Source organism: Ovis aries, chromosome 3, assembly GCF_016772045.2.
Source record: "Ovis aries strain OAR_USU_Benz2616 breed Rambouillet chromosome 3, ARS-UI_Ramb_v3.0, whole genome shotgun sequence".
In the NCBI taxonomy this organism is placed as follows: Eukaryota; Metazoa; Chordata; class Mammalia; order Artiodactyla; family Bovidae; genus Ovis; species Ovis aries.
Window position 1 is genome coordinate 139,167,396 of NC_056056.1, and position 12,409 is coordinate 139,179,804.

General features: G+C 44.0%; 1 long non-coding RNA gene across 1 annotated transcript; it reads right to left on the reverse strand.

Moving 5' to 3' along the window:
* Positions 1–3,672: 3,672 nt before the first annotated feature.
* LOC121819118 (uncharacterized) lies at positions 3,673–10,679 on the reverse strand. Its single transcript, XR_006059323.2, has 2 exons — positions 10,480–10,679; positions 3,673–4,066 (listed from the first exon to the last, which is right to left on the reverse strand). It is a non-coding gene; the product is annotated as an uncharacterized LOC121819118 (long non-coding RNA).
* Between the last annotated feature and the right edge of the window lie 1,730 nt (positions 10,680–12,409).

Consider the following 12,409-nt stretch of genomic DNA (forward strand, 5'->3'; position numbering starts at 1 on the left):
TATTTATCCACATGTGAGTAGTTAGTTGTAATGAGTTGAGCAGAACAGAAACAAACAGCAGCAGGCACATTGGTGATGTGGCTAAATCCTCTTTACAGCCTTTCCTGCCGGAGGGATTCTAAAAGGGCACACCCTCAGAACTGCTGTAATTGTATTTTTCTTACCCCATGATCTCTTCCTAATGGCAATGCTGCCAGCGATATTCAGGTGATGAATTTGTTCCAACAGGTCAATGCATCATTTTAAACAACAGAAAACTCTTTCTCTTTTGCTAATAGTTTAAGCATGTTGACAAAGTCTTGATTATAAATCTTTCAGAGATCCTTTCAAGTAGGGCCACCTACAAGTTAAATTAGCTGCAAGATTTAGCTGACAGTACTAGTTCATAATTGATCACGCATTATTTGGTTTTCCCTTTTCTAAAAAATTTAAATGTCTTTGCTTCTTTCTCTCTTTGTGCACAGATGTGCATGCACTGTATTTCTCTTTGTGTCCTTGTTTTATTATGACTTAAAACTGGAAGTAAATATTAATATCAATACTTCTTTACTTCTGAAACAGATACACCGATCCTTGTCTGCCCACTTCATAGGACTGTGAGAATCAGACAGGGTAAAAGATATGGAAACGGTTTATAAGTCACCAAGTGCTTCAACATGGAAGATACTATTGTCATTACTCTGATCCAGTGAATAGAGAGGTCAAAGGCCTAAGAAGGTTTAGTGCTGGGGGGATTAGTAACCAAGTTTCCTAGGAGTCAGTGAGCTCTGGAAGGAACCTTAGAGACATCTCTCTTTGGCCTACAAGGATTAGAGTTAGCTTCTTTAAGTAGGAGTTTATAGCTCTATATTTCTGAGAGTTGTTTCCCAAAGATTTGTAATTTAGAGCACGCTGCTGCTGCTGCTAAGTCGTTTCAGTCGTGTCCAACTATGTGCGACCCCATAGATGGCAGCCCATCAGGCTCCGCCATCCCTGGGATTCTCCAGGCAAGAACACTGGAGTGGGTTGCCATTTCCTTCTCCAATGCATGAAAGTGAAAAGTGAAAGTGAAGTCGCTCAGTCACGACCCCATGGACTGCAGCCCACCAGGCTCCTCCATCCATGGGATTTTCCAGGCAAGAGTACTGGAGTGGGGTGCCATTGCCTTCTCCTAGTTTAGAGCATAGGAACCGTTAAACAGTGACATAATCTGATATTTGTTATTTTACTTCACCATGTGAAACAAAACATGGGAGTTCTTATATAGGTGCTTTGTATGCAGGACACTTGCTTTTTAGGGAGTCTTGAAAAGTGATAGACATTTTCCAGGCAGAGGAAGGGAGAAAGAGCTTTACAGGGAAACCAGACCAGCAAACCACAGACAAGGAGGAAATCTACAACAAGGTTGTAGAATGTGTCAGAATGGGCACTTGGGTTGCTTAACATAAAGTATAATGGAAAAAGTTTTGGAGACTAGGTTATACGTGAATATATGTGAATATACTTAACACTACTGATCTGTACTCTTAAAAATGGTGAAGAGTAAATTTTCTGTTACGTATACTTTACCACAAGGAAACATTTGTATTATGTATACTTCACCACAATTAAAATTAAACATTTAAAAAAAGAAGAAGAAGTTAAGACATCAGTGCATAGTGGCCACAGTTAAAAATATTTGCACTCCACTTCTGACTCAAAGTCTGTAAAGCTCTGTTGCACTGTAAGGAAGTGAAAAAGAAATCATCAAGAATCCAACAAGAGCAAAAGGGGAGTGCAGAGACCCCGCCCGCTCCTTTTTCTCTTCATTTTCAAAATAGTGAAGTTCAGCATCTGGAGACTTCTAGAATAAAATTCTTTTTTAAGGGGTGGGATTATAGGATATTTTTCCTCATCTCCGTGTTATTCTATATTCTATATTTTCTCACATTTTGTAATGATTGTGGATTACCTTTATACGTAGACGGGAAAGTGCTGATTCAGTATTAAGGGAGCCACGGTACACAAACCTCTGAGATGCCTGGTTATCACAGCTTCCCAGTGATCCATGAGGGTGAAGTGACCCTGTTATTTCCAGTGCACCAGCAGCCAGCCCCAGGAAGCATCTGGCCCTGGTGCATGGCTGCTCTAGACGTAGGAAGAAACAAAGACCCACAGAAAGCAAATACGCTCTCCCTAAGCTTGCAGCCAGTCATCAGGCCAGGACCAGGAAACAGGCCTTACCACCTTCACTGCAAGACCCTCTGCCCAACTTCACTGTTTCCCTAAATCTGAGGTGCTTGGCGTATGATGGAGGCCATGCTTATATGCAGCTATGGTGGGCTATAATCAATGCGGTCCCAGAAGAGTTGGACATGATTTAGCAACTAAACCACCACCGACTGCTTCATTTACACCAGGGTTCCTCAGCCTCAGCTGGATATTCGAGGCCAGATAATTCTTTGTGGAATGGAGCTGTCCTGTGTATTGTAGGATACTTAGCAGCATCCCTAGCCTCTCTCCACTATTTGCCAGTGGCACCCCAGCACCCCATCACACCCATGTGACACCCAGCAATGTCTCCAGACACTGCCAAACGTCCCCTGGGAGGCACAGTCATACCAGTGGAGACCACTGACCTACTCTTGGTGAAAATTCATATAATCAGCAGACTTTTCCTCTGGATCTTTGTCTGACCTGTTCACAAGTCACCAGACTCTGGGGGGGTTATGTTAAAAAAAAAAAATCCTACTGGGGGTGAGGGCAGGCTCGATTGGGAGTTTAGAATTAGCGAATACAAACTATTATATGTGGAATGGATAAACAACAAGGTTCTATATAGCACCGGGCATATAGTCAATATCCTGTGAAAAGCCATAACAGAAAAGATATAAAAAAAGAATATATATGTATAGCTGAATCACTGTGCTGTACAACAGAAATTAATACAACATTCAAGTATTAAAAAAAATCCTGCTAAAAATCTTTGGCCTCTTCCTTGACCCTTGTGCAACTCAACCTTACTCTTTCTTTATGAAAATTTAATTAACAATCAAGTTGAGAAGAAAAAAAGGGAATCTTATTTTGAGCCAAATTGAGGATTATAACTTGGGAGACAGAAAGCTCTGAGAACGGTTCTGCTTCTTAGAAGTCCAAGGCACAGTCATGTACATTTTTGAGACAAAGGATCATACACCAGAATGAGATCCTGATATTTTATGTAAAGATCACCAAAAATACATAGTCCAGGTAAGCACATACAAAGCCAGCAGCAAGTCACCATGACCTCCTACAGAACCGGGTGGTGGTTTCGTTGCTGTCTTTCTGATTCTTAGACCCCATAGACTATAGCCCGCCAGGCTTCTCTGTCCATGGGATTTTCCAGACAAGAATACTGGAGTGGGTTGCCACTTCCTTCTCCAGGGGATCTTCCTGACCCAGGGACTGAACCTATTGTCTTCTGTACTGCAGGTGGATTCTTTATCACTGAAATAATTCTATTCTTTTAAGAAGCTACATTGCTAGCTTCAGAAGAAAGAGGGGGGAGAAAGATCTTTAAGGTTGAGCACACAAGCCTGTCATTGAGGAAGTCTACTTAATGTGTAACGCAAACACACACTGCACATTAGGGAGGAAGGGAGGAGCCCCAAACAGACGCACAGAGAGACACACAAAAATTCTGTTTAATTTTTATGAGAATTTTCTTGTCCTGCCTTAAAATATAAATTTTATTTAGTCATTTTATTTTATATTTATAAAATATAAGTTTTTATTTAGTCATTTAAGCGGACTCCTGGGTGGTTAGAGTGAGCAGCTGTAGTGGTGGTTTGCTCTGTTTTACTGGTACCCACCTCCAAGTCTCATCCTTAGCCAAGCTTCCCTGAGGCTCACTGCTTTCCCAGTGCGGTGCCAGATTCCTTCCTGCCAAGGCAGCAGGCCTGCCTCCTCCTCTCTCCCCAGCTCAGAGCACGTCCTGCATCTGGATGCCCTGCCGTCAGGGGCGGAGAGGGTCCCCCCTGGCGAGAGGGTGCTGGGGAGCAGAGCTTGCACTGCACTTGCATCAGAAAACCTGGGTTTGACTCCTGACTCTGTCTCCTCCTTTGGTATCCTGTAAGATGTTGTGAGAACAAGATGAGAAGTTATGTGAGTGCTTAGTGCCATTGCGGGTCAAGTCACCCTTGTTGTCACTGTCACTCTGATTTTGAAGAAGCCACTTAACCTTTCAGGGCCTCAACATCCTTATCTAAAAAAGGAAGGGGTGGGGTCAGGTTAACTTCTGAGGTAGAACTTCTAAGGTGAGAACTTCTAAGGTAGGTTTCAGTTAACTTCAGGGTCAGCTTTCAAAGACTATTTGGTTTTTACAACTCTGTGTGTGTGTGTGTGTGTGTGTGTGTGTGCGCGCGCGCGCGTGCATGTGCTAAATCATATCTGACTCTTTGCAACCCCATGGACTGTAGCCTGCTAGGCTTCTCTGTCCATGGAATTTTCCAGGCAAGAGTACTGGAGTGGGTTACCATTTCTAACTCCAGGGGATCTTCCCCACCCAAGGATCGAACCCATATCTCTTGAATCTTCTGCACTGGCTGTCGAATTCTTTACCATTGTGCCACCCGGGAACCTGCAAAATGGAGTAGTTATAATTCCTTACAAGATTATGGTGCAAATGACAGATTTTGGGAAATCCTTGCAAACTATAAGTCAGATTAAACCTCTGGTGGGTTTGGCCAGTTGGCTGGAAGAATGGTGGGCAGGTGGGACAGACAGGAGGCTGTGGGGACTGCTGTGTCTGAAGGCTTACACCACACTAGGACTGCTCAGGCCATCTGTGAGTGAGACCTCTGTTTTCCATTTCTCTGTCGGGACTTGCAGAAGGTAGCAGCTGCCCGGAACCCTCTCTGGCAGTGGGGGATCAAGAGCAACTACCAGAATGGGGGGAACTGAGGAAGCTTGTTATTCCTCCAAAAACAGACTAGTTTTCCCTTCTCGGAGGGCTCAAGGGGCGAACGTGGAGGTGATAACTCTTGTAGGTTATAGAGAGGCTGCAGTCCATGGAGTCGCTAAGAGTCCGACACGACTGATCGACTTCCCTTTCACTTTTCACTTTCATGCATTAGAGAAGGAAATGGCAACCCACTCCAGTGTTCTTGCCTGGAGAATCCCGGGGACAGGGGAGCCTGGTGGGCTTCTGTCTATGGGGTCGCACAGAGTCAGACACGGCTGAAGCGACTTAGCAGCAGCAGCAGCAGCAGAGAGGTTGCCCTCAAAACTCTATGAGGCCAAATTCTCAGCATGAGAATTAAAAGGTCTGAGACAAGCAGAGATAAATTCTAATGGCTCTCTGATGAATTCTTAGAGAGTGCTGTTCTGATTGGTCAACTTTTGGCTGTAATGCTCATCAACCAGGTGGCATGCAACAAACTCTTTACCTTCAAAGAAAATAGTGGTAATGAGATTACTTTAACAGTATTACTAGTGATGGTGATAATAATGGTAGACTCTTACAGCTACTGTTCTAAGGGCTTTACATATATTACCATTTTAATCCTAACAACAATATTAAATATTTAGGTATTATCACTCTCAGTTCCTAGTACACAGTGCCAAAGCCCAAAGAGGTTATAGAAAGTGCCTCAATTTTCCGGGAAAGACCAGCAGAGCTTATCTTGAAGTCTTAAGTGGGAGTCAGACAAGAAATGGTGCTGCCGTCTCCCAAGTGACAGACTTTGTACAGGAGTTGTCATCTGGGTTCCCTCCCCTGCTGGCGACCATAAATTTGTCTTCTATGTCTGTGATTCTATTTCTGTTTTGTAAATAAGCCCATTTGTACCATTTTTTTTTGATTCTGCATATAAGCAATATCATGATATTTGTCTTTCTCTGACTTACTTTACTCGATATGACAATCTCTAGATCCATCCGTGTCATTGCAAATGGTATTATTTCATTCTTTATGATGAATAATATTCCATTGTAATATTCCATTCCCTTCTTCAGGGCATCTTCCTAACCCAGGGATTGAACCCTGGTCTCCTGAATTACAGGCAGATTCTTTACCATCTGAGCCACCAGAGAAGATACCAATAAGAAGATACCAATATTCTATTGTATATGTGTACCACATCTTTTATTCATTTATCTATTGGTGGGCATTTAAGTTGCTTTTACATCCTGGCTATATAAATAGTGCTGCAATGAACATTGGGGTGCATATATCTCTTTGAATTATTGCTTTCTCTGGATATATGCCCAGGAGTGGGATTGCAGGATCATATGGTAGCTCTGTTTTTAGTTTCTTAAGAAACTTCCATACTGTTTTCCATACTGTTGTATAATTTACATTCACACCACAGTGTAGGAGGGTTCCATTTTCTAAACACCCTCTCTAGCATTTATTGTTTGTAGATTTTTTGGATGATGGCCATTTTGACTAATGTGAGGTGATAGATACCTCATTGTAGTTTTGACTTGCATTTAACTAATCATTAGTGTTGCGGCACCCCACTCCAGTACTCTTGCCTGGAAAATCCCATGTATGGAGGAGCCTGGTGGGCTGCAGTCTATGGGGTCGCTAAGAATCGGACACGACTGAGCGACTTCCCTTTCACTTTTCACTTTCATGCATTAGAGAAGGAAATGGCAACCCACTCCAGTGTTCTTGCCTGGAGAATACCGGGGACGGGGGAGCCTGGTGGGCTTCTGTCTATGGGGTCGCACAGAGTCGGACACGACTGAAGCGACTTAGCAGCAGCAGCAGTGTTGTTGAGCATCTTTTCATGTGGTTTATGGCCATCTGTATGTCTTCTTTGGAAATGCGTCTTTAAATTTGCTACCTATTTTTTGAGTAGGTTTTTTTTTTTTTTTTTTTTTTGATATTGAGCTGCATGAGTTGTTGGTATGTTTTGGAAATTAATCCCTTGTCAGCCGTTGTGTTTGCAAACATTTTTCCCATTCTGTGAGTTGTCTTTTCATTTTATTTATGGTTTCCTTTCCTGCGCAAAAGCCTTTTAAGTTTAATTAGGCCCCATTTGCTATTTTTGTTTTTATTTTCATTCATTATCCTATTATTTTCATTACTCTAGTTGGATCAAAAAAGATCTTGTTATGGTTTATGTCAATGAGTGTTCTGCTTAAGTTTTCCTCTAAGAGTTTTATAGTAACCAGCCTTACATTTATTTATTTATCCATCTTGAGTTTGTTTTTGTGTATGATGTTAGGAATTGTTCTGATTTCATTCTTTTACACACAGCTGTCCAGTTTTCCCAGCAAAACTTATTTTTGCCATTGTATATATTTGCCTCTTTTGTCATAGATTAGGTGACCATAGGTGCTTGGATTTATCTCTGGATTTTCTATCCTAAGCAGCCTCTATTTCTTACCAGCTTTGTCATCTGAGGCCAAATTCTTCCCTTCTCTCCACTGTGGTTTCCTCATCTATAAGAGGGAATAAATTATTTCTTCACAGGGTGATGATAAAATGCCATCAAAACAATGGACTTAAAAGTTCTTTGTAAAGAGTAAATTCTCATAAAAAGACAAAGTATTGTTAGTTCTTGGGGGAAAAACTTCTTACTTTTCTATCACCAAATAAATACTAGTTCACATCATGATCATTCACATCCATGATAATAAGGGAAAAAAAGATGTAATCTCTTCATGAGAGACAGCAGTTAACACTTTAATACAGATCCTTTGAAACCTTTCATCGCTTCCTTGGTAGCTCTGCTGGTAAAGAAACTGCCTGCAACGCCAGAGGCCCTGGTTCGATTCCTGGGTCGGAAAGGTCCGCTGGAGAAGGGAACGGCTACCCATTCCAGTATTCTGGGCTGGAGAATTCCATGGACTGTATAGTCCATGGGGTCGCAAAGAGTCGGACAGACTGCACTATTTTCACTTTCACTTTTCATTAAAATGAAAGGTACTCCTTGTATAATTTTGTAAAAATAGGTGCTGATGAGGTAGAGAAAGGGAGGAGTTTGAGGGCTGCAGGTTGATCATGTGGAAGAGAGCACTGGGGATGGGCCCAGTGGACACATCCTTTCAGAAGCCCCACTCTGGCAGTGAATTGATAGTCAGATAAAGCACTTAGTCAATTAAAGTAGGGAAACAGTGAACATGGAAAACACTGATTTTATTAAAGTAGGACTTTTTTTAAAAAAGAAGAAAACATAAAATATAACTTAATTTAACAGTATTTTGAAGGGATGAGCCTTCTTCTTTAAGTACATAACAGCTGATGGGAGTTCTGTGTGGAATTTTTAAAAAGTAGAAGTTGACACAAGGTCTCTGGTTTCCAGTCCCAACATCTTTAAAGAAGGGGGAGAACTCAGAAAGAGTTGGGAAGCAACCTGAGTTCAGAATTCTTCTGGATTAAACAAAATTTCCCCAATTTTTAAATTTGCCTTGCACATGCCAAACTCCCAGATTTTGCTTTCGTTTTGTTTTTTAAGCTGCTTTCCTGTTACTGTTTATTAGAAGCATTCAGTTTAGATTTTGCACAACAGCAATTCTTTTCCTCACTCATATTTCCTTGGTTTACGTAGTTATAAAAACAAGCACAACTGGCCAAACTAGTTTGTAGACAAACACATCTACCTCTTGGTGAACCTGAACCGTGGGGGCAGAAAAGGCCTTGAGTCCTGCCTCCTGGACATAAGCATTTGCTCTGCCATTACATGGAATGTTTAATTGGGAGCAATCAATCAGTTAATCCAGCTTTGAAGGTTTCTAATACACTGTAAATACAGAAAAACAATTGTGTCCAGGAGAATGCTTTTTGCTACAAGTAACAGAAATTCAGACTCAAGCTGTTTTTGTTTAATAAGATGGGTTTCAAGGCTGGTGGATTCAGAGATTTCGTGGTGTCAAGGGGACCCCCCCATTATCGCCACTTCCCTGGACTGCTACTCACAGGATGGGCTTCAACTTGCAACTCTGGCTAGGAGCTGGGGCTTCAGGTGTCCTGTCTCTTGCTAAGTGGGAGTGAGGAACAATGGGCATCCATCCAGGAATCAGGTCCTTCCCTTTCGTCTTATTGGCCCAACTTGGGCCCCATGCCCACCCTGGGACTTCTTAATAACACCATCAGAGGACTGGCCTGCGCTGCTTGGTCTGAATGTCAGCATCCGCTGCTGGAGCAGCAGCTGTGTTCAGCTTCCCATTCCCGTGAATCCCAGCAGCTGCGAGAGCACCCAAACAAAACTGGATTCTAGGACGGAAGAGAAATGCGAAATAGATGCTGAGAGAGGTGTAGCCGCTCCTACAGCAGGCTTCCCTACTTCAGTGTGGCCTCGGGCTGGCTCTGTTTCCTGAGGCGCCACAAGCGTACATCCCTGAGGCATTTTTGCCCCTGGTCAAAAATCCTCCCATGGTATCGTCCATAGTTAGCGATTCTGAGCAGCTAAAAGTGACAAGATGAAAGCCCAGAAACTGGCCTCACTGGAACTCATGTCCGAACACCTGGATGGCTCTCCCAGTGCCCGCCACCTGCCCACACGCCCCTTGGTGGTTCACTGTCCCCTCAACAGGAAGCTGTTCGAGGCTTCTCGCCCCTAGAACGCCAACACCTGCTTCCTCCTCCCCTCATATCCTGCTGACACCACTTTTTCAGACTTCACCGTGCAAACAGCAGCCGCCAGACTGCTCAGCTGTACCCTCTGCCTCTGGCCGGGGCGCTGCCTGCCCTGCGGTCACAGTAGCTGACCCAGGCCCTCTGCCTCGACCTGTGCCCCAGTTCCCTTCCCACCCCTCCTTTGCAGGCCACCAGCCCCTCTCTCCAGCTCTAGGGGCCCACAAATGTACCACAAGGTCATATGTTAAAAAAAAAGCAGAAAACCTCTTTCTTGACCTTCTTCCTGCCCATGCCTAGCTCTTTTTTTCCCCACAAAGAAAACTCTTTTTAAAAAAGTGTGGCCTAGAGTCCCTGTCTGGGCCCAGTCAGTCCTCGTCCGCTTTTGAAGTTTTGAACTTTTCAGGCCCCAGAAGCAGCTCTAATCTGAGTAATCAAAGGCCTCGGCTTTTGCCAGATCCAGGAGCCTGCTGCTTTGTCTGACTTGACCCCTCAGCACTTTCTGCATCCTGCCACATTCCTCTCTCAGCTTCTAGAGCATGCTCTCTCCGGGGTGGGTTTTCTGGGTGGATTTCCATGGGCTTCCCTGCTGGCTCAGCCAGTAAAGAATCTACCTGATCCCTGGGTGGGGAAGATCCCACTCCAGTATTCTTGCCTGGAGAATTCTTGACAGAAGAGCCTGTCCATGGGAGACACGACTGAGCCAGTTTTCTCCTGCCTTCCTCCCTCCCTCTACCTCTTCCCTGCCTTCCCCTCTGTCCTCCTTCCACACTCTTGGGCCCGCAAGTATCTGTTTACCCGCTGTCGAAATGGTGATTGGCAGGCCCAGATCTCCCTCTGGCCCTGTGGTGCCCACCAGCTGCTTGCCTGCTCCTACTGGGATGTCTCATAGCATCTTCAACCCAATATGCCCCAATCAGAACATTTGATTGCTCCCCACCCTCTGTCCCTCAAACCTGTTTCTCCTCGGATCTTCAACCCCTAGGTTGACCATCTACACAGCTGCTCCAGATTTAACTTGAGTCTCATTCTTGGTTCCTCTTGCCCCACACCACTCCTTTCACAAACTCCATCAGAAAGTCCTGTCACCTCTTCCCCAAGACAACGTCAGTCCATCTGCTTTTCTCCATCTCTAGCGCAGTCATCTCACACAACCACAGTGATCATCAGACTCTGATTCTCTTCTTGCCAACTGTACAGGGGCCAGAGTAAGCTTCTAAAAATATTAAATCAGGTCATCTCGCTCCGCTGTATAAAACCCTCCAGTGGCTTCCTATTGTGGGCAGAACAAAGTCTAGAAACCTTATCATGGCCTAAGTGGCCTTAACCGATCTCATCCTGACCTCTCCCTGCCTTATCTCTTCTGGTGAAACTTGACTCTAAGCACCCAGGCCTTTTCTTGTGGTGAAAATGCAGACTTGCTCCCATTCAGGGCCCTTCAACTTGCTCTGCTGCCTGACTTTTGCAAGCTTGGTGTCACTCAAGTCTCTGCTTAAAGGTCACCTTCACAGAGGCCTTCCCTGACCAGACAGTAGAAGTTAGCCCCCGTCCCTGATCACTCTCTACCCTTAAGCCATTCTGTTTTTGTTCTAGAATGTATCACTATTGAACTTATCTTTTTACTTGTTTGTTTTCTTTTTCTCATTCATACTAGACTGTTGCCATCAGAAAGCAGAACATTATATCTTATTGACTGTGGTGGCTGCTGCACCTGAAACAATAGTAGGAGCAAAAATGAAGTTGCTCAGTTGTGTCTGACTCTTTGCAACCCCATGGACTGTAGCCTACCAGGCTCCTCCATCCATGGGATTTTCCAGGCAAGAGTACTGGGGTAGGTTGCCATTTCCTTGTCCAGGGGATCTTCCCAACCCAGGGATCGAACCCAGGTCTCCCACATTGTAGGCAGATACTTTACCATCTGAGCCACCAGGGAAGCCCAGGAAAGTAGGAGCAAATAGTAATAATAATTTAATGAATAAATAACTTTGCTTGTCTGACTTAAACTTACTTTGCAAAAGGAATAACCACCTCAAATGATCAGTAGAGGTCATGGGACAAATAGCCTATTCCTTTTTCAGCTACAACTTAATTTATTTAGCAAATATTTATTGCCAGGTTGTGTGCTAAGCACTGGAGGAAACCAGATGAAGAAAAACTAATACCTGATTTCAAGAGTTCAGAGGTTAGGGAGTAGCTACAGATTAAATTTAGAAAGTTGCAGTTTGACAAATACATCGAGAGAGGGAAACAAAGGATGGTATTGGAACTCGATGGGGAGCATCTAACCCAGAAAGCTGAGATCAAGGAGAGCTTCCTGGAAGAAGTGATCCCTCAGGCGAGTCTTAAGGATAAGAGTCAGCCAGGTGAAGAAATGGTAGAAGGTGGGGCTGAATAGTCTAGCAAAGGAGCCTTGGGAAGACATGAGGGAAGGGCAATGAGCTTAGAAGAAATGGAGATTGAGTTCAGGAGGGGAGCAGGAGGGCCTGCAAAGACGCCAGACTGGATAGATGAGGGTCCATATCATAAAAGGTCTTGCCACAACAACCACAACGGTGGACATTTATGGAGAGTTTGCTCTGGTGCCAGGCACTGAGTGAAGCATATCACACCATGTTATTTAATCCCCATGAGATAGATGCTGTCACTCTCCTCATTTGACTGATGGGGAATAAGTCACTTTTCTGAGGACACACACGCAGAGAGCAGAGTCTGCATGGAAGCCCATGGATGCATACTACAAATGCTTTCAGAAGAAAGCCCTGGATCTCTGGTGAAATCTCTTGATTTCTCTCTGGTTCTTAGTTTCCTTATCAGTAGAACGGAGCTGATGGCAGTGTCCCTACCACGTGGAGTCTGTGAGGGTTCAGTGAGATAACTCAAGTACTG